The sequence below is a fragment of the Camelus bactrianus genome, chromosome 23, assembly GCF_048773025.1.
Source record: "Camelus bactrianus isolate YW-2024 breed Bactrian camel chromosome 23, ASM4877302v1, whole genome shotgun sequence".
NCBI classification, from domain to species: Eukaryota; Metazoa; Chordata; class Mammalia; order Artiodactyla; family Camelidae; genus Camelus; species Camelus bactrianus.
The window spans coordinates 2,283,126-2,301,340 of record NC_133561.1 but is presented as its reverse complement, the minus strand read 5'-3'; the positions used below and the strand labels follow the sequence as shown (position 1 = coordinate 2,301,340).

Genomic DNA, 18,215 nt, shown 5'->3' with positions numbered 1-18,215 from the left:
CAGTTGCCCCAGACCGCTCTGTGGATGGACTCTTGACTGCCAGGTGCAAACCACGCACCTTGCGGAGCAGAGTCTGGGTCAGGGCACTTCATACGCTCGCTAACAACGTCTGCAGGTCCCCTGCGGGGTGTAGATTAGAGAAAACTCATGCATCTGCACACGCTGTTTCTATGAACTATTTTAAAGAGAAACAACAGACCATCGTGCTGAAGAAGTTTAAAAATGTTATATAAGATTACCATATAATTTATTAAAACCAGGATACTTTAAAATGCGACAACAAATAGTAACGTGAAAGATTCCGGGAAATTGTGTCGGGTCATTCTGTATATAACAGATAGTTCTGTAAGTAACATTAATTTAGCTTCATAAACAAATGTAATATTTTCACCATGTATCTTATTTTGGTGAGGATTAGTGGTTCTTCCTGCCCCATAAACTATTGCCAGGTATTGGGGGTTATCCTTTTTGAATGAGTTATAATTGACTGACCAGCAACATGCACGATGAAAAGAGATGAGTTTTGTTTGTTGTTATTTTTGTTGTCTTGATTGTTCTTTTTTAAGTTTAATCCTCTGGGGAGTCGCTGGCAGCTTTGCCCCCTATCGCTTTGGAAAATTCACCTGAGGGGGCTTTTTAGTTACAGTCTGCTTTGCCACAGTGCTTGTTTCTGCAGCGCGGACTGGCTACTAGGGTGCTTAAGTAAGCGACGCTGTCATTAGGGCGTAGAAGGCTCCCTGGACCGTGTGATTCCCCAGCACACGGATACTCTGTCCTACCAAGTGCCCGCTGTGCCGAGCTCCGCACCCACAAGGACGTGGTCCGGGCGCACCCCAGCCCCCTCCCTCGTGGTTCAGCCAGGCCACATGCTCTGCTTGGAGTGCATTTTGCCCTCGTCTCTGTGACTTTGCAGCTAGGTCGTTCCCTCCAGTCCTTTTACCTTTGTTTTTCTCCCCAAAAGTAAAGTCCTCTATTTATGATATTTTTTAGGGTTTTAACATGCTTTCTTCTTTAACCAAGCTTGAGCATGTTTAGGATTGCTACTGTTTATGTTCGTGCTCTGAGTAAAACGTTTCAGTGGCTTTGACTGACTGATCTTCCTCAACACTGTGTTTCCCTTAAACAATATTATTTTTAGTGTGAGCTTTTTTTAGAACATGAGTTTTTTGGGGGTGAGTGTTTATATTACATTAACAGGAACTCCTGCTACACCTATAGTAAAATAATAGTTAACTGCCTCTTGTTCTTGGAGAAAAGTGAGAGTTCAATATTTACGCTGGTGCCACAGACTGGGGTGTCAGGAGATCTGCTGGGGGTGAAACAGGCCATGACTTCATCAAGTGTGCAGCATAAAAAGGGACGAGTGGTCGTTCTGGAAAAGAGATTTAAACTGGAACGTCGGTGTCCTCCACATGGAGTTTTAAGGCAGAATGACTGATTCAAGGAAATGTGCCGTGAATTACTCTAAGGGCCTCACCTTTATGCCACGTTCAGACTATACTCATGTTTTCTTCTTTTTCTTTAATTTAATAGAATCATTTTATTAAAATAAGCAACTAAGTGATATATGGTATTTGTCTTTCTCTTTCTGGCTTACTTCATTTAGAATGACATTCTCCACGGCCATCCATGTTGCTGCAAATGGCATTTTATCATTTTCATGGCTGAGTAGTATTCCATTGTATAAATATACCATAACTTCTTTATCCAGTCATCTGTTGATGGACATTTAGGTTGTTTCCATGTCTTGGCTATTGTAAATAGTGGCTGCAATGAACAGTGGGGTGCAGGTGTCTCTGAATTAAGGTCCCCTCTGGATATATGCCCAGGAGTGGGATTGCTGGATCATATGGTAAATCTAGTTTTAGTCTTTTGAGGAATCTCCATACTGTTTTCCACAGTGGCTGCACCAAACTGCATTCCCACCAGCAGTGTAGGAGGGTTCCCTTTTCTCCACACCCTCCCCAGCATTTATCATTTGTGGACTTTTGAATGATGGCCATTATGACTGGTGTGATGTATACCGCATTATAGTTTTGATTTATACTTCTTTGATAATTAGCAATATCGAGCATTTTTTCATGTGCCTATTGGCCATTCATATGTCTTCACTGGAGAATTGCTTGTTTGAGTCTTCTGCCCATTTTTGGATTGGCTTGTTTGTTTTTTGTTATTAAGGTGTATGAGCTGTTTATATATTCTGGAAATTAAGCCCTCATCAGTCACATCATTTGCAAATATTTTCTCTCATTCCTTAGGTTGTTGTTTTGCTTATGGTTTCCTCTGCTGTGCAAAAGCTTATAAGTTTAATTAGGTCTTATTTGTTTATTTTTGCTCTTATTTCTATTGCCTGGGTAGACTGCCCTAGGAGAACATTGCTAAGATTTATGTCAGAGAATGTTTTGCCTCTGTTTTCTTCTAAGAAGTGTATAGTGCCTTGTGTTATGTGTAAGTCTTTAAGCCATTTGAGTTTATTTTTGTGCACAGAGTGAGGGAGTGTTCTAATGTCACTGACTTACATACGGCTGTCCAGCTTTCCCCGTGGCACTTGCTGAAGAGACTGTCTTTTCTCCATTATATATTCTTGCCTCCTTTGTCAAAGATTAATTGACCATGAGTCTGTGGGTTGATTTCTGGGCCCTCTGTTCTGTTCCATTGATTCATATGTTTGTTTTTATGCTGATATTGTGCTGTTTTGATGACTGTAGCTCTGTAGTACTGTCTGAAGTCTGGGAGGGTTATTCCTCCAGCTTTGTTCTTTTTCTTCAGTAGTGCTTTGGCAATTCCGGGGTTTTTCTGTGTGTGTGTGATTCCATATAAATTTTAGGATTATTTGTTCTAGTTCTGTTAAAAATGTCATAGGCAATTTGATAGGGATCACATTAAATCTGTAGACTGCCTTGGGCAGAAAGGCCATTTTAATGATACTGATTCTTCCAAGCCAGCAGCATGGGATGTCTTTCCATTTCTTTAATTCATCTTTAATTTCCTTAATCAGTGTTTGGTAGTTCTCCATGTGTAAGGCTTTCACCTCCTTGGTCAGATTTATTCCCAAGTATTTTATTGTTCTGGATGCAGTTTCAAAAGGGGCTGCTTCTTTACGTTCTCTTCCTGCTGTTTCACTGCTGGTGTGAAGAACTGCAGCTGGTTGTTTTTAACCTTCCCTTTGCTTCCCTTCTTTCTCCCTTTTCTTCTTAATTATGTTAATCTTTTATGTTCTTGAAATTTATGAAAGCTGTTTCTTTCATCACATTTGGGTCTGTTTCTGGTGACCGAGTTTTCTCCTGGCTGAAGTGAGTCCCGCTCACTTCACATGTCTGGCAGGCTTGGGTTGGACGGCTGACATTACGAGTGTCATGCTGTTGAAGATCTTCTGTTGTTCTCTCTTCGAGGTGTGGATGGCTCCTTTTGTTTGGCCAGCACGTAGCTTACGGGCCACCCTAACTTTCTGAGGCTTGTTTTTAAGCTCTATCAGCAAGGTTCTGCAGCAGTCTTTACAGACACTTGAGCCCTTCTGGGTTTACCTTTTTAAAGTCTCTACTTAGTATTTGGCCAGAGACTCAAGGGCTACTCTATGTGATTTTTGGATTTTTTTTTTTTTTTTTTTTTTTTTTGGTATCTTTCCTTTCCGGTGTTCTGCCTTTTAAATGCCAGCCGCAGCGGCCTCCCCACACACTCCTCTGCTGTACGAGACGTGCCCTGCTCAGATCGTACTTCCTGGAAAGTGCCTCCGGCCGGAAAGCCGGGGTCGTGTTAGGGCTTGTTTTTCCTCCCATCTTGGTAATCACAGACTTGTGTTGCCTGTTGTTCAACGTCTATAAACAGTTGTTTCATATTGTTGACCTGAAACAAACAGACTGTCAGATACTTCTCCAGCAAAGATGGGTTTATTTGGGGTCAGCGGGGAATTGCAGTTTGGGATCTGCAAACATGGTGCAAGTTCCCACGTGGCAAGAGAAGAAGAATGTTTTTGTAGAGGGAGAAAGGAAGTCGGGAGGGCTGTGTAAACAGTCTGTGCCTTGTCACTGGCTCATCCTCGCCAGGAGGGGTCTGTCGTCTTCCTGCTGGGCTCTGCTGTTGTCACAGGACGTGAGTGTTCCCTTGTCTAGTCTCCCAACTCTACTTAATTGCGGCTTCTGTTTACTAAAGTTTTATAAAATGTAGTGCAGTTTTCTAATCATTTCCCATCAGGCAAATCTGGTAACAATGACTCCACCATGACTAAAGGCGAAAACTTAAATTATCTTTTAAAAATACTTCCTTCCTTTAATGACACCTATTATGAGAGAAACAGAACAGCTTGTAAAACTATTCATTTGGATGATACTTTATTAATATAACTTATAGAAAAGCGGTAAGAGATGTATATATAAAAAAATGCTTTTGGGGATTGGTAGTGAAATTTTTGTCGTCTTCAGTTTATTTTGCAAATTTTCAATAGCCAATATGCATGTACTTTTCAATTAGGAAGATGTTATCTTCAAAGTTCTCCGTAATACAGAATGCAGTATGACATACATGGTATGGCCTTTCTGTACCATTCACGTTTTAATAAGCCTCATTAACATGACATTAAATAAATAAATGCTTATTCATTTCAGTGATTAAACTGAGGGAGACTTTTTCTACATGCCGCATTTGAAAAGGAATATGATTGTTAATTTAAGAGTTAATAATGGTCATAGACTTTAGGGCCGACAGGAACTTCAAAAGCTTGTCTGGTTCAGTATCTGTAAGTAACTTATGTTTTGTGAAGCCAAGTGACTTGGAGGTCTGATAGCCCACGAACAGCAGGATCAGGACTGGCTCCCACTGTGGGGCTTCTGATACCGCACCACGCTGCGTGCATCTTCTCTGAAGAGGTCTGGAGGCGACTTACAGGCTAACAAATAACAAAGGCAGAGATTTAGGTGCTCGGTGCAATTAAACCAGGAAGGAGGCAGGACTAGATGCCACTAGTTATCTAAGGTGGTGAAACCAGGTGGAAGATTAAGTTTTCTGTTGTTGAGACAAAATTAGAAATACATTTCCTGCTAGAATAAGCGTGCGTTTTTGTATTTATAGAGGCACACTCTAGTGTTTATCATAAATAGGACTTTACTGTGTGAAAATACACTCATATATTTATTAAAATTAAATGACTCATTTGTAATTTACAGGATCAGTGGAACACACTTCCGTGCAAATGTCACGGAAAGAGTGCTTCTGAGTAAGTTAAACACCTGCGGTATCGTTTGTATTAATAATTTGCTGGGCAAACCTTGTCTTCAAATGCTGTAAAATAGTCAGCTGCCATTCAGCTCAGCCAACATAAGACAAATTCTAAATCAGTTTATTCAGAACAAAAGATGTTTTACTAAGGGCAGAAGCGATTCACATGTTCTGTGAGTCCTTTGTGTGGCTTCTGCGCCAACCCTGGCAAAGTCAGGCAAAGATGGTCAAGGCAGCCTCTCTGGGTCCCATTCTCCCTCCGTCAGCATCTCCCCTTCTCCATCAAGGGCACCAGAGACCAAGTCCTCGGGAAGAGACTGTCTGTTCACCTGCCCTCAAAACGCCGCCGGAATGAATCCTGCTATTCTCTTCATCCAAATTATTTTAATCCTCACAAGAATCCTCACAATTCATCCTCAGAACCTGCTACCTCCCCAACCCCTCTGCTGGGCCCACGAGACAGTGCTCGTCCTCTGCTGGGGGACCATCTTCACCTGCTACTCAAGTGTGGGTGCTCCCTGAGGTGACTGACTCTGCAGAAAATGGTTTCTCCGCTGTCACGCTCACAACAGGTGGGACGGGGGAGGGAGTCAGCGTTCTCATTCCCGGCTGTGTCCCCCTTTCTGTGAGGTGCCCGGTCTCCGAACCCCCGTCATCTCCTGCAGCCCCAGCTGCCGAGCAGGGTGGCGCGCGGCCCGGGGAGCCCGTTTCTCCCCGCCTGCTTGCAAGCATCCCGGCGCCCGCGGTCCCGGCCCTGCGCGCCACTGTCGGGCCGCGCGGCTCGCTCCCCGGCTCCAGCAGCCGGCCGCCTGCCGTGCTCCGCGGCACGGGCGCTGCTGGCATCTAGGCGGCCCTCAGCTCGGCGCCTCCTCCCACGGTCATCATCCAGGTGGGACCGTGCCCAGCGCTGCACTGGCTCCACAGACCCCTTCAGACGCCCCTCTCCGCTTTCCGCACTGCCTTTCCCGCTCGCTCACTCCCGCGTCTGAACTCGAGATGTCTGCCTCTGCTGGGACTTCCAGCCCACTGACCATCCTTCACCTGCTGTCCTCTCTCCCCTCCTTACTCAGTTTAGATTCCATGACCCCCCTCCCCCCCCGCCCACAGAAATCCCTCCTCAGACGCCTCTCCTGTGATCTGACCACTGTCTCTCTCTCTTCTACTTCCCGGCTGAAACCCCAACCCTGCACCCAAACAACTGACTGTAACTGAAGAAAAACAAACTCTTGAGACTGACTAGTCCCGCTTTACTAGTGTGACCTTACGGCTAACAGCAACCCCACTGCGTCTTCTTGGTCCCGAGACTGCCCCTCTTCTAGAAGACGCTCTCACTTGATCTCCAAGCCAGCATCTCTCCTCACACCTGCACGTGCTCAGCTTATTTCATGAGAAAACAGGGGCAATCGGATGAAAATTCACACAAGTTCCCACCAGTAAATACGCGGACCACGCAGAGCGTGTCCTTCCGCGCGCGCTGCCACGCTCAGGCCTGAGCCCAGCTTCTCCACGTGTGCGCTAAGTCTCACCGCTTCACTCCCGAAGGGCTTTACAGATGCAGTTCCTCCGTTTACCCTACAGCACCCATTCGCCCCACGGCACTGGATGATTCTCATAAGGGCTCAAAAATGTAATACATCTGACCTTAAAATCTTTCATGTCACCGTGAGGCTCGGTGAAGGGCACCGGGATCTCGGCAGTGCTTCTGCGGCATCTTATGCATCTACTGTCATTTCAAGATTAGAAGCTAAAAATGTAATAATCTTCCCTTTCACCCAAATCCGCGTCCAGCCGCACCTTATTTATCTACTCCTTTTAGAGTAAATCTCCTGTAATCTGTGTGCTTACTGCTCCCTCTGCTCCCTCAGTTCTCCTGAACACACTCCACCAGGCTGCAGCCCCCACCACCGTATGGAATCTGATCATGTCAGTGTCCTTGTCAGTGTCATTGCCACGTGCAGTGCATAATCCTCGGCTCTTGGCCTACCCTGCCTTCAGCAGGTTGGACCCCGATGGCCACCATCCTGCAGACTTCAGCTCCCTGGGCTTCGGAGGCAGAGGAGCACTGCTTTTGCTCCATCCTCTTCTTTTCCACTTATTTTGACTAAACACTGAAGGGCCCAGGCCTCCACCCTCTGGTCTGTCTCTACGTGTGCAGTCAGTATGCAGTCTTCACCCGTTTCCGTGACTTACAAAGCCATTCACAGGCCAATGACGTCCACCCAGTCACGTCTCTAGTCCCACGTTGTCCCCGTACTGACAACTCACTTCATCTCCTGCTCCACTTGCCACCCTGCATGTCGGAGGGGCAGCTCAGCGTGAACCTGTGGACGGGGTTCAGGATGTGCCACCCCAAAGACGGCACCTTGATATAGTAAATATTAAATACATTATATTAAATACTATATATTAAATATTCCTTAAGCCAAAAAAACTTTTTCAAAAGGTAGAAGCAGGGCAGTCACACGGCCTGTGCCCACTCTCCCTTCTTCTCAGAAATGGGTCATGAGGCTCCCGTGTGAACGATGCCCCCCTGGTACCAGGAGGAGGGAGCACATTCTTACCGCCAGAGACAAGGAGTCTGGGGCCAGGAGATGTGTGCAAACAAACCTTGTCAAACTCACCCTGACCTTCTGGCTGCTTCACCCTTTACTCTCCCAGCCCAAACCCCTTAGTCTTGTCAGTTCTTCACAGATGGGTTGTTTCCTTGTCTGAAAGGTACTGGAGTTTCCTGCTCTGCTCACTTATTTCTTCAGGTCTTCACTCTTGTGAAAACTCCACATGCGTAAAAAAGTGTAAGAATCTGTCTAGGCTTCTCTCCTGTGAGTCTGCGTCCGTCTCGTTCTCAGACCTGGTCGGGGGCCCGCAGGGGGCAGGGACCTTCTCCTGACGGTCGTCTGGAACAGAGCTCCGGTTCCGCTGCTCCCTCACGGCCCCGGACCAGCTCTTCCCGCGGCGTTCCCTCCTGAGGATGGAGCGGGGCCATTTACCAGGTGGTCAAGCCCAGACCAGGAGGGAGCTGTTCACTCAGACATGCCTCTGACCATCCCTTTCCCTCCGTTAGGAGCTCCGGGGCTCTGCCTTCTCCGCAGCCCAGACCCGCCCCAGCCCTGCAGCCTGGGCCTGAGCTGCCGCGCCCCCTCCTCGCCGCCGTCACCTCCTGGCGCGGGTCCCGTGTGCACCACTGCTCCCAGGCAAGCTTTTCTACCGCAGCGTCAGGGTGGGACTTCCACCGCTTAAGTCACATCAATCATGATTTAATATCATGTCAATCTTACGTTCCAAAACCTTCTAATGAATTTCCATCACACGCAGAATAAAATCCCAACCCTTTGTCATAGACTAAACACGCCAACCTAAAAGGCCTGAGACCTAGTGAGCTGCCACCCACCTTGGTCTGCCCGGCCTCGGTGCTGGTCCCTGAGCGCAGCCAGTAACGTTCTGCACAGACCTCTGCGCTGCCTGCCTCCTCTGCGTGCGGCGGTCCCCTCCTCTCCGGCCTGCCATCTGCATCATCACTTTCCACCCGTCCTTTAGGTCTTTGCCCAAACACAGCCTCAGCGGAGGTGCTCGACCTCTTGGAACTGCTCTCTGTAAAAGAGCACCTCCCAATCTGGGGCCACCTCCATTTGTCTACTGTGTCTTATTTCCTTCAGACCACTGACCACAACCTGACGTTTCTCTGTTGCTTGCTATCTTCATCCCTTATCAAAAAGGGATGGGAGTCTGTTTTGCTCACTAACCCTGCACAGTGCTCAGGGGGTCATAGGTGCTCAAGGAGTATTTCTGGATGACTAACTGAGTGAATGAATGAATGAACTTTGAGGCCTAGCTGGATCAGGGGACAGTTTATTCTTTATCTACCTTTTCCCCACACTGAGCATTTAATGAACAACCAGATGCTATGCTGGGCACCCGTCAGACAAAGGTTAAAAAAAAAAGGTAAAAAATGTATAAACTGAGACTCCAGGAGAGAAAAAGAAATAAATGCAACTTGTGATTTAACCCTGATGAGACGAGGCATCAGGACAGCCTCCAGGGAGAAACAGCCAGCGTGGCTGGGGGAGGAAGGGCTCCAAAAGGGACAGAAATTTGGCAAAGGACAGGCGACGAAGATGAGTCCTGCACTCAGAGAAGAGGGGCTACCAAAGGCGTGCCACCTGCTTGTGAGGGCTGACAGGCTCTCAAGACTTCCTGTAGTTGGAAAACTAAAGTAAAATCAGTGCTAAAAATCCAAGCAGCCAAATATGGCCTTTGGCCAATTTGTCTCCTTTTTCTTCACCCTTCTGTTCATTATTTATAGAGACTTACACACACACACACACACCCACACACACACACACCCACCCACCCACCCACCATCTTTATCCATTCATCTGTCAGTGGACACTTGGGTCGCGTCCATATTTTGGCTGTTGCAAATAATGCTGCTGTGAACATTGGGGTGTGTGTATGTTTTCATATTAGTGTTTTTATTTTTTTTAAGATATTTACCCAGGATTAGAATTGCTGGATCATGTATATGCTGAAAGTAAGGTGTTCTATAAAACAGAAAGCTCTCTTAAAATTCTGTCAATGCTTAGCACGACACACAGGTAAAACTCGGCAATAACTAGCGTAGTGTGACAGTATTCTGAAGTATGAATTGAGGCTTTAGAACTGTGTTTCCTTACAGATGGAGCCTGACTCCAGCTCGAGTGCTCGGGCCATTGGGCTTTCGGTGCCTCAGGGAAGAGGCTTTATTGCACACGACAAAGTGGAGGGCAAAGAGCCATTTCTGCCTTTCTGTTGCTGAAAGCAGAAGCCCGGGGGGACCTGGGGCCCGAACTACAGACTGGAAACGCATCTGAAGCACTCAGAGCAGGCTCCCCGTCCAGAGTCGGGTGGGACACTTCTTAGAAGGAAACGGGGAGTCTGCGCTGCGGGGCTTGTGAGACACACTGCTGTCTCCTTGGATGGGAGTCCGACACCCGGTGCAGAGAGCAGGGCAGCTCGGCAGGTCCTGTGCCCGGCAGCCCGCCGTACAAGGCAGAACAAGGCCATCACGCGCACACTAAGGGTAACCCGAAGTCAATTCCACAGCATTCCCACGGCTGGTGTGGCCTGGGAGAGAGACAGGGGTGCTCATGCACGCAAGAGAGGCACTGGCCTGTCAGGGACAACGTCCCACGAGGCCTCGGGGTCAGGAGTGAGGGGCAGGGTGGATGAAGGTCCAGGGGGACGGGATGTTATGGCGGATACCGCCATAGACAGCGTCAAACCAGTGACCAGTCAGACCTCGCCTCCCTCATGCTTTGCTCTGCCATCAAAGAACCAGAACCAAAATGGAAACTGAGGACAACGGGGGTTAGAAGTAGAACGTGAACTGGGTGACAGAGGAGGAAAGGACCTTGTACACTTTGCACTTGTGCGTTGTGGGCTGGGACTGGGCTTGGTCTGTTTGTTCACACACACACACACACACACACACACACACACACACACACTCCTCTCTCTCTCTGCCAAAAGCAAATGTCTGAGCGTTTTGGAGGCATGTCTATTTGTTACTAATCCAAAGGTACCATCATCTCCTACTTTGGAATTGAACACAAAGGATAAGAAGGGTTTCCTCAACTTGGCTAATTCATTATCCTTGTTGTTGTTGTTAACGGAGGTACCAGGGATTGAACCCAGGACCCCGTGCATGCTAGGCACACCCTCTACCCCTGAGCTCTACCCTCCCCCCTCATTATCTTTTCAAATCTCCATGTTCTTAAATGTATTTGAGAAACAGTAAATGTTTTTGACAGTGAAACACACAAGAGTGGATACAGGCATGCAAAGGGCCTCAGAATGTTTTCCTCTTAAATGAGTTTTAGGCATTTAATTCATATAACACCTACTGCAAAGACAGTTCTTCAGTTGCCATCACAAAAAAAATTTTAAAAGTTACCAGAGCTAAGACCCTAGTTAACACATTGACCATCGAAGACTGAGAGCATCCGTCAGGCTTTAGGAGAAGGACACTCAAGTGTCTGAAGAGCTTTAGCACAGCGTTATGACTTATAGCGCGGATTTGAATGCCGATCTCAGACCATCCCCTTGGCAAACAAATGAGCAGCTCCCATCTCCGGAGCCGCGGGGCTGAGTGCCGGCCCCTGACGGGGCAGGATGATGTCCTGTGCACACGTTACTCACACCAGCTCTGTGTGCACCGCGCTACGTCTCGGCCGTCAAGGCTCTGCAGCGTCCCCGTATGCAAGAGCAGCAGCTGAGAGAGTGTACTTCTCGCCCGCGGACAAGTGACCACCCAGGCACAAAACCCAGCCCGTGGAAAAGACGCCAAGCAGGACAGGGCCCCCTGCGGGTCTGAGTCCTTGGCTTTTACTGTTTTTCTTTGGACTCGCCTGCTGTGTTTGTATTTCCATTGGAGTCGCTGTGACAGATCGCTGGGCAGATCTGGAAGACATCCCCTAGGTATTTATGCAAGAAACTATGGAAATGTCTAAAAAGTCAAACGGTTTTTATATGCTTCCTGCACGTTCTCACGTAGTGCCCTGATTTAAACGAGCTCCACGGCACGGTACGCAGCGCGTTAACCAGCGGGAACCTCTGGTCCTCGTGACGGAGGGAAAAGCGACGACGTGTTAAAGCTGAGAAGAGTGGAGCCCAGCGGGCTGCCAGTCCGACAGAGAGCCACCTGGGGACGCTCGTCAGAGGGGCCCCGGAAGCCCTGCGGCCACGGACGAGGTCCCCCAGGAAGGCCACACCGCGCGCTTCAAGGACAAAGCTTGTTGCTCATCGCTGTTTCATTTAAAAAAAAGACCTCAAAGTAGAGCTCACACCTGACCTAGCTGTTACGTGATAACACGTAACAAAGTCGTTGGAAAAGTGAGGGGCTGTGATTTACTGAGCGCCCAGTCCGGGCCAGGTCCCCCCTAAACATCTGCAGTGTTAATTCACTAAGCATCTGAAGTGGGCATCACCTCCTGCCTACGGATAAGGAAAACGGGGTGAAGGACGTTTCCTGTCATCCAGCTGAGAACAACCGTGCGGAGTCTCAAAGGCAGGCCTGTTGGACCCCGGAGTCCTTGTTTGGGCCACCAGGCCACAGCCGTCCTTTTCTTAAAGGCAGAGGAGTCATCAGTACCACTCCTGCTCTCACAGCAGGACCCCCGGAGTGGGGGGGGGGGCGGGGTGCCCAGGCATGCGCATGGCCTCAGACGGGCTCCGTGGAGAGCCAGGCTGCCCGGGTCCAGTCCCCCAGCCCAGGGCTTGACGTCTCCTGTCCAGAATGTTCAGTGCAGCTAATTTTACCCCTCAAGGGGGCCGCACAAGTTAGCAGCCGGAAAAGGAACAGACAACAATGCACTGAACAACTGAACACGACACGAGTGGAGGACGAGGCTGGGGCTCTCTGGGAAAGGAAATGAACGCCCTGGGGTAGCCGACCGCTCGCGCGCCTCCAGCACGCGAAGTGTGGCTTTCCTTCCTTCACGGGTTGTCCCTGAGGCTGGGCAACACAGGCCACAGAACTTAGGCTGGTTATGCTGCCAACAGCTTTCCCTGGGGAAGGACTGTAAAAGCCTCAACCCGTTTTCATCAACACAGAATCCTTGACTCGCCCCAGTCACAGCCTGAGGGCCCCCACCCAGCCTGACCCCCGCGTCGCCTCCTGCTCAGGGTGCTGCAGCCCCGCCGCTTCCCTTCAGGTCTGCAGACGCGCCTGGCCCCGTCTTCCCCCCGGGTCCTCCCTGTTCCCTCTGCCGACAATACTCGGCCCCCCACGCCCTTCCCTGGCGAGGTCTTGCTCAACCTTCGGGGATGATCATACCAAATCGCTTGTGGTTTTTCAAAAATGCTGGGCTGCTGACGTCAGCATTCCTTGCTATTTTTATTTTCATTTGAAAGTCCCCCTCCACCAACAACTGGTCCCTCTGTCCCAGAGCAGCCGGTTCGGGAGAAGCGTTCTCGTCCAGGAAGACTTTCGAACGCCTCGGGCTGGCCTGGACACCCCTCCTCCACCTTATCTGCTTCGTTTCAGTTAACCACTCCAGAGAGATGCTTCTGCATTGAATTTCTCCTTCCTCATGAAAATGTGAACCAGCCCCCTTCGTCCAGGGCACCGTCCAGGGAGGAACGCAGTGCTGACTTCCCCGGGCACGCGGTGCTGAATGCCAGCACTTCGCTTTAACTGCCCTTTTAGTGATTTTCTCCAGTGACCCACAGCACAGAAGCCATAAGGACCACTTGCTTCATTGAAGTTACACTTACTTACAGCTCTTCGGAGATGAATCTGAGTTTTGCTAGATTTGGTTTTTTTTCCCCTCTTGAGGCTGGAAGAGGCTTCTCGGAGGAGGGGGCACCAGTTTTGCTTTGCTTATGTTTATTTTTGCTTTTGTGTCAGTAGCCTCATAGTTTTGTGGCTCCTCTGCAAAAGTATTTGCTCGCCCATGTTGTGTTTCACTACCTTGGAGTCTGCCGGGAGTCCCTGCCGGCCGGTTTCCACAGGGACATGGGCCGGGCTCTCCTTGTGCTGGAACTTTCTGCAGGAAGAACTCCCGGGATGGCGCCCCTCCCCCCCCGGGGGTTGTGGGGAGGTTTTGTCGGGCAGCCCCACTCTGTGGTGGGCATTTTCAAAATTCCACCTAACCTGATTCAGGGACCCCCTCACTGTCTCCTGTGTTCAGGAACCGCTATCAGAATGGACTGAAATCGGAATCATACTGATTTAAAAAAAATACTGACTTAGCCTCGGGCGTCATCCCAGCTTTGACTCTGTCATCCTCTTTCTCTCCCTGTTTTCCTTCCTGTCTCTGTGGCATCTTATTAGATGTGTATCTGTGTCCGTTATTCAATGCTTGTTTTTAATTTTCTTCCAATGTGTTTTCTGCCCCAGTGCTTTTGTTTTCTTTCTTAGGAAGAGCAATCTTATATTCGTCGAATCTCCTCTGTATATTTTTCACTGTTGTTATTTCTCCGCTCCGATTAAACTCCCTGTTCATGTCCGCTGCACTGGCTTTCGTTCTCCCCCGCCCTCCTGGTCTGGGGCAGCGCCGTCCCCCCCCCACCCCGCCCCGCCCCGCCCTGTGCTGATGCTGACGTGCCCTCGTCCGGGTGGATGCTTCGTCCTTCTCCTGCTCTCTGACGGCTCCTCCCCGCGGAGGTCCCTCCACTCAGCGTCCATGGCTCACCGGCTCACACAGACGTGGCTTCTTTCTCAGGACACATGCGTGCATCCTATGAAGCATGTACCTTCGTCGAGAATTTGGTTCTGTTGCCAGAGAACAGATTCTTGTCTCGTGGCGGAAAAAATCCAGAGATGAGACACAGAGGTCAAGGGAGCCAAGTGAGGGCTTATTAAAGGATGGATAGGACACTCGCACAGGGAGAGCAGGCAGGCTCAGGTGAGCGGCTGCCCTGAGTGTCTTTGGCAAGCTGGTGACACAGGGAGTAAAAATGAGTGGGCGGAATACTCACTGGGGAGGGAGGGGTCTGGGGTCTCAGTCCCTGATTTCCATCCCGTCTCCCCCTTCCTGAGGGGAGGAGGGATTTTTGTCCTTGTTTAGTCTGGATGGGAAGTGTCAGGGCGTCAGTGCGTGACGGGTACTCCTAACCTGCAAGGCTAATTTTATTGTAATGGGGGCATAGTGAGCAAAAGGTTACATTTGGACACTGGAGATTCCTGCCTTTCCCACTTTGTCTGCCTCCAGGACACTTGGTCACCCTGAAATGCGGGATCTGTTCTCAGTCCCAAGGCTCCTGCTTTTCTCTGTCTGCCCACGGACCCCCGCTGTTCACGAGACGCGCGGTTTCCTGCCACTTGGCCTGTGCCCCGCTGTCTCTGCGCACGTCTAGCTGCCTGCCTGCTCTGACCGCCCTTGCAGTCAGTGCCCAACTTGAAGCGTCTGTTTCTGAGGATGCACACGCCGGTACCACGTTTTAGGCGATATTGCTGGGTCATCTTATTTCCTGCCGAATTACTTACAAATTCCCCGAGAGCGGCAGCCCTAACCTATTTTTCCTTGAATCTCTGCTGTGTGGTCTAGTGCCTCGAACACGGCAGGAGCTCAGTAAGTAAGAATGAACTAAGCTGGCAGGTAAGGAAATCAAGCGAAGGGTGGTGATTAACACTGTGAAAAGGAAGCAGAGAGGTTCTGCAGACCAGGAAACATCTATATTTGATTTTGGAAGATGCGGCGTTTTCCAGGACCGTAGCACCAGACGGGAGGTTACTAAGCCCACAGAACAGAAACCTTGGTGCCCACGCTTCTCGGGTTTTAGTGATTCCCCTTGAATCATGGCCACCTCTGAACTGGCCACAGTATTCTTTGCGCCTGAGTCTGATTTATAGGCCAGATCCTGGGCCGAGGCAGGTCCCACCCCAAGTGATGTGGGCTGTAAATGAGAAAGAACTGACTTTATAATAAATAACGAACTAGAAAAAGTGGGACTGGATGTCAGGAAGACAAAAGCAGTACACGCCTAACGTGATCTACCTCCTGGTTCTAGGGCATGTCTTCTGACGTTTCCCGGGTGTGTCAGTTCCTTGCGGCAGCCGTAACAGCACCACCATCTGAATGGCTTTAAGCAACAGTGTTTTACATTTTCAGTTTAGGGGGCTGGAAGTCCAAAGCCAAGGTGTTGGCAGGGCCGTGCTCCCACTGAAGGGTCTAGGGGAGACTCCCTCGCTGCCTCATCTCGGGGAAACAGATAACGTCTGCCTCTGACATCAGATGGCCTTCTGCCCTGTGTCTGTGTCCAAATTTCTCACTTTGTACAAGGATGCTAGTCACTGGATGAGGACACACCCCAATCCTGTATGAGCTCATTTTAACTTGCTTATATCCATAAAGAGCCTGTGTCCAACTACGGTCACGTTCTCAGGTTCTGGGCAGATGTGAATTTTGGCGAGGACACTGTTCAACCCAGTACCTGAGGCGTCACCAAGCTCCTCCTCTGCCTAGAGCCTTTGCACCTGCAGAATAACCAAAATTCTCTTAAATGTCACCTGCTCAGAGGAGTACAATCGAAGGTAACGTCTCCTCACTCGTCTCCATGTATGTCTGTGTGGCTACTTCCTTTGCATTTGTGTTTCATTTACTCTTTTATCCTTAGCATCTAGCATTACACTTGACACGTGGTAGGATATCAACAGACTGATGGAGAAATAAACCAGTGGATGATTGAAGGGGTGGGTGGATCGAAGGACGGATGGGCGGATGGGTGGCTGCAGTGACTTGACTATAAACAGGGGGCATTTTCTCCTTGATCACACTCGGTCAGTCAACATTTAGCCTTTGGCTCTAATGAATGACTGTTACATTTGTATACTTAGCTGTTTGTATCTGAGTTCATACCTGCAGAAGATACTGAGGGCCTTCCACAGGGGCAGTGTCTAGGAGGAAGAATGAGAGCAGCCTGATTCAGAACTTGCTCCCCAAAGCTTATACTGTAAGATAGAAGAAACAGTTAAAACAGGAAAACAGTAATCACCCGTAGCACTAATCACCCGTAGCACTTTTCTCTTAATGGCGCCATTAGTTGGACATACTCAAAAAACGGCAGCATTGTAGGCTCACCTGTAGGTCACACTGAGCAGCACAACAAGGCGCCGGCACGTAGTGAGCACTCAGGAACCGTCCGCTGGACAAATTAAGGGATGAACCGTCGGTAAAGAGGCAGAGGAACCCCGTCCCTCCCCTGCGGAGCAGGCGCAGTTCTTGCAGACTTAAGCTGGCAGCAACCGTGAAGCCGTGCAGCGCTCTCGGGCGCCTCCCCCCGGCGTTCCTGGTCAGGGCGACCTGTGTGCGGCAGGGTCTGTCTTGCTGTTTTAAAGTTTGCAAGAAGGAACCCCAAAGTGACAACAGACTGAGCTGGCTCCCCTGTTTAGTTTGGGAACATTCCAGGGTCCCTTTCAGAGAGGGACTGATGGGCTGATTAACTGATTTTTGTTTTAGTTAATTAAGTCCTCCACCTGGGTAAGTCAGTGGTAAGCTGGACACAGACGGCGTGAAAGACTGGTGTGCCCCCTACGGGCTGGAGTGCGCCGGGGCGTTCTAGATACACACGTTCTTGCTCTCCACTAGGCAAGGAGAGTGAAACTGGACGTTCTGTGACGTACGACTAAGCACGTCGCACGACAGCGTGAGCCAAGCCGGCGGCAGTCTCCTTGGCGAAAGCCGAGGCCGTGTTACTGGCTTACCGGCCCTGCCGTGCGTGTCTGAGCTGGCTTTCCGGCACGCCCCTGCTCCCCGCAGATGCGCCCTGCGCTACGGGCTTGCGGTGTTTCTCCTTTTCACGGCACCTGCCTTTCTATGAATCGCTGTGCTCGTCCCTGTCCGGGACCACAGCTGTATCCGGAGCCCCGGGCCGCCCTGGAGGCCCGCAGGCCTGCACTCACTGCGCCGCCGTCCCCCGGGGAAGGGGCTTCCCTTGCGTGGATGTTTCTCGCAAATAACGTCGTCTTGAGTTTCTGACGTGATCCCGAACTGCCAGGCTGGCGCTTTGTTCTCCCGGAGATGAAGCAGCGGGCGTGACTGGTCTCCCCCTCCCCCGCCCCAGTGTGCTCAGGTCCTGGGCTGCTGCGGGGCGGGCAGGCGGGGCCACACGTGCCGCCCGCGCTGCCGGGCCGGCGGGCTCCACGTGTCACAGGCGGGCGCTGGTTTACACAGAGGGAAGGCCGGAGGGTCAGGCGCTCTGACTCACGACCAGCTCTTTTTGAAGCGTGCATTGTGATTTCTGACAGAGGAAGGAAGGAATTCAGACAAAACAAGGGAAGGAAGAATTTGTTATTTCTTTCCACCAGCTGAGTCTCTGGTTCCTCTTGCCAAGAATATCACTTCAATTTATAAGACAAAGACAAATCGAATTGTACATCATTTAAAATTTAATTTGGAGTCACCCCATGTCTGGAGTCAAGTTCTCTATTCTGAGGTTAAAAAAAAATAGGAACATGAGAATAAGAAGAATCATGGCCGGCCCCCTAGTGCAAATTTCACCACCTGTACGTGTGGTGGACACAAATA

The 18,215-nt window shown here is 49.8% G+C and overlaps 1 long non-coding RNA gene across 1 annotated transcript; it reads right to left on the bottom strand.

Moving 5' to 3' along the window:
• Window positions 1-266: 266 nt before the first annotated feature.
• LOC123617220 (uncharacterized) lies at window positions 267-17,907 on the bottom strand. The gene is made up of 3 exons (XR_006725358.2): window positions 16,770-17,907; window positions 16,548-16,639; window positions 267-4,882 (listed from the first exon to the last, which is right to left on the bottom strand). It is a non-coding gene; the product is annotated as an uncharacterized LOC123617220 (long non-coding RNA).
• Between the last annotated feature and the right edge of the window lie 308 nt (window positions 17,908-18,215).